Source organism: Gossypium hirsutum, chromosome A02, assembly GCF_007990345.1.
Source record: "Gossypium hirsutum isolate 1008001.06 chromosome A02, Gossypium_hirsutum_v2.1, whole genome shotgun sequence".
NCBI classification, from domain to species: domain Eukaryota; kingdom Viridiplantae; phylum Streptophyta; class Magnoliopsida; order Malvales; family Malvaceae; genus Gossypium; species Gossypium hirsutum.
In genome coordinates this window covers 21,463,096-21,467,136 of record NC_053425.1, presented here as the reverse complement: position 1 = coordinate 21,467,136, position 4,041 = coordinate 21,463,096, and the positions used below count along the sequence as shown (strand labels likewise).

Here is a 4,041-nt window from a genome sequence, read left to right as displayed (position 1 = left end):
TACGAAAGTGCTTCAATAAACGGTAGGTTAATATGTAGTTTTTTTAAAAGTTGAAGGAATTTACCAAATTGTTCATCTGAGCGGTCTTTCCTTGTCGCATTGGGGTACGGCACACGAGGTTATCTTTTGTACTTACCGATTTTTGTTCGTTTTAGCCTACCTCATTCTTACCTTTGCTTACCACCGGTTCTGGCCTTGGTTTTTCCACTAACCCTTCCTGATCATGAATGGCAATTGCGATGAGTTGCTCCCTTGGGTTAGATTCAGTGTTGCTTGGCAGGCTACCTTGTGGTCGTTCGGAAATCAACTTGGCGAGCTGTCTAATCAGAGTTTCCAGCCCTTGGATTGATGCTTGTTAATTTTGAGTGCCGTCTCAGTATTCTAAAAATGAGTCTCTGACACCAAAATGAATTTGGTTAGCATCTCTTCAAGCTTCAGCTTTTTCACCTGCTGGTATGGTGATTGCTGAAAGCCTAGAGGGGGTGGTGGTTTCTGATTTTCTTGGCCTCCCCATGAAAAATTTAGGTGATTCCTCCAACCTGCATTGTAAGTATTGCTAGATTTTTTTGTTATCGAGGATTATTACCCATGTAATTTAACTGCTCGTTCTCCATGTTGTGGCCATAAGGTGGGTATTCTGAACTATTCGATCCACCTCCACTTGCTTCGCATTGCATTACTGGATGAACTATTGAAGAACTAAGAAAACCATCAATTTTCTTATTCAAGAGTTCTACCTGATTAGAGAGCATTATGACCGAATCGACGTTATAAACACCGGTTGTTTTCATTAGCTTTGTCCTCATGACTTGCCATTGATAGTTATTCAGTGACATCTCCTCTATAAACTCATAAGCATCTTCAGGTGTTTTATTATTGATGGGTCCGCCAGCAGCTGCATCAACCATTTGTCGAGTCGAAGGATTCAGGCCATTATAAAAAGTTTGAACCTGTAGCCAGAATGGTAGCCCATGGTGAGGGCATCTTCACAAAAGGTATTTGTATCTCTCCCATGCATCGTAGAGTGTCTCTAAATCCATCTGCACAAAAGAAGAAATATCATTACGTAATTTAGCCGTTTTAGCCGGTGAAAAATATTTTAGTAAAAATTTTCAGTCATTTGTTCCAAAGTAGTGTTGACCCCATAGTAATGAATTCAACCACTGTTTAGCTTTGTTTCTCAAAGAAAAAAGGAATAACCGAAGGCAAATGGCGTCATCAGAAACACCATTAATTTTAAATGTATCACATAATTCCAAAAAGTTTTCCAAGTGAGTGTTGGGATCTTCGTCCTGCAAACCATCAAACTGAACAAATTGCTGTATCATTTGAATTGTCTTAGGTTTCAGTTCAAAAGTATTTGCAGCTACAGCAGGTTTAACTATACTCGATTCAGTTCCTATTAAAGAAGGTTTAGCATAATCATACATAGTGTGCGGAGCAGGATTTTGATTAATAGCAATCGCAGGAGGTAGCGAATTTTCTTGGTTTTCAGCCATCTCCTCGGTGGTGGTTGAAGTATCTTCCTCTTACTTTTCTGTGTAATGTAAGCTTCGCCTTATTTCTCTTCAGTTTCTGCGAACTGTGTGATCGATCTCACTATCAAACAGTAATTGTCCTAACGGGTTTCTTCTGGTCATAAACTAGAAAAACCTGTCAGAAGAAAATAAATGAAGAATTAGGAAAGAAAATAAAAATTTAAATTGCAATAAAAGTAAAATGGATAAAGTAATAAAAATCGAGTGTTCCTAATATCTTAGTTCCCCGGCAACGACACCAAAAACTTGATACGTGATATTCGTGATAGGTTTTAAACATTTATAATGAATTGTTCTTGAAACTAACTATTATCATGATGAAGGCAAGTGTACCTATCGAACAGTAGTATAGCTTTAGCAAGACTGGATTATCGAACCCAAAAGAACTAAATGTACTAGTATCAACTTTCTTTTTATTATCTAGCCTAAAAAATAAAAGGGTTTGGTTTATCTAACTAATTAATTAAACTAAGAAATCACATAAAAGAAATTTAGGGAAAATGCTTTTTGGAAAACTCGATTGATTAAGACAATACATAAGGAAAAATCCACCTAGACTTCACTTGTTATTTAATTCTAAATCAGACGATTTATTCATTCAACTTGTTCCGTAGAGATCCCTAAGTTATATTATTATCTCTCTCGAGACTAAAAACGTCTAACCCTAGATTGAATAATTGAAATCTTTTTCTAATTAACGCCTTAGGGTTGCATTAACTCGATCTATGGATCCCCTTATTAGGTTTCACACTAATCCGACAAAATCTTGTTACCCTATCTCTAGGCGCGCAATCAACTCCGCTTAATTATGAAAAATTTACTCTTAGACAGGGTCTATTCCTCCTCTGAATAAGAGCTTAACTTGAGTCAATATCCTGGAATATCAAAACAAGAATTAAGAACACATAATTAAGAACAAGTCACATATTTATCATACAATTCAGATAATAATAACAAGATCCATCTTAGGTTTCATTCCCCTTAGGTATTTACGGGTTTTAGTTCATACTAATGAAAGAAAACATCTCATAAGAATGAAAATAACAAAACATAAAAAAACCCAAAACTCCTGAGGGAATTTGAAGGGAGATCTTCAGTCTTGATGGTGAATCCGGCTTCTGAGATGGATTGGTAGGCTTTCCTTGAGCAATTCCTTGCTTCTCTAAGTGCCTACTCAGGTGTTTAAATAGGCTTTGGAATTCCTAAGAGCCCTTAAAATTGGCCTTTTCTGAATTGGACTAAACTTGGGCTTAGAAGGGACATGCCCTTGTGTGATTCCTTAAGGCTGTGGTCAAGGCTGTTAAATGGGCACGGGCGTGTGATCTACCCGTGTAAATCGTGCTTTGCCCTTGCCAAAGGGACACGGCAGTGTGACACGCTCGTGTGAGGAAGTCCAGGCCGTGTTGTTTTCCCATGTGGGTCCATTTTCTCCGTTTTCGGCCTGTTTCTCACTCTTTTTATTCTTCTATGCTCACCTAAGTATAAAACATGAAATTAAAGGATTAGGAGCATCAAATTCACCAATTCTAAGGAGAAACCATCCATAAATGCATTAAGCATGGGGTAAAAATATGTATAAATTACGGTTTATCAATAACCTAACTCTAATACCATTTGTTGGAAAAACGGGTCTGAAAAACATAGTGAAAAATAAGTTTGAAGAAAAAATCAGAGTTTTAAAAAAATTTTCAAAACTAGAACTTGGTTGTGGTGTCTAAAATAATAACCACTTAATCAAATTTGTACCTTTTCGATTCATCTAGGATGAATACTTCGACCGAGTAACCTTTTCCGCTATCTTAAAGCTCACGTTTGCCAAGTGTCGGCTCACATCGAATCAAAAAAATTTTCACAAAATTACTAGTGGGTAATTTCACAATTTCTCTAAACTTTTGGTTCAAATTGTAACTAAGAAAAATATCTCTAGAAATTTAAAATGATTTTTTCAAAGAATTTTCTCTCTACAACTTTCTCTTTATATAGGGAGAGTTTAGAGAGTTCAGAGAGTTCAACTGTGATTAAGTTTAATCACTTTAATATTAAATTAATATAATACTTATCTAGATAAATATTAGATTAAATTTAATATTAAATCTATAAGGTAAATATTAAATTAAATTTAATATTAAGATAATCACTTTAATATTAAATTAATAAAATACTATTCAGATAAGTATTAAATTTAATTTAATATTAAATCTATTAAAATAAAATTATTTTTGGAATAATTAATTTAAAATCAAATTATCTCATAGAGTCCTAGTAGGACTGTGATTCCTCCACTGCTTAACCGTCGAAGGACCACCTGCCGGCCACTGAAATGTCACCGCCGCCGCCGGCACCGTCATGTCCAGTGGTGTCATCACAGGTGCGACATTCTCAGGGCACCACGAACTGGTTCAGTCTAGGCCAATGACAACCCGACCGGTCTGGTCCAGCCACCGATTTCGTAACATAATAATCCTTCCAAGCATTTGAATCAAACACTCACTTTGATTCTTTT

General features: G+C 36.0%; 1 non-coding gene across 1 annotated transcript; it reads left to right on the top strand.

Annotated features, from left to right (window-relative positions):
- Window positions 1-966: 966 nt before the first annotated feature.
- LOC121216377 (small nucleolar RNA R71) lies at window positions 967-1,073 on the top strand. Its single transcript, XR_005912563.1, has one exon. It is a non-coding gene; the product is annotated as a small nucleolar RNA R71 (small nucleolar RNA).
- Window positions 1,074-4,041: the final 2,968 nt, after the last annotated feature.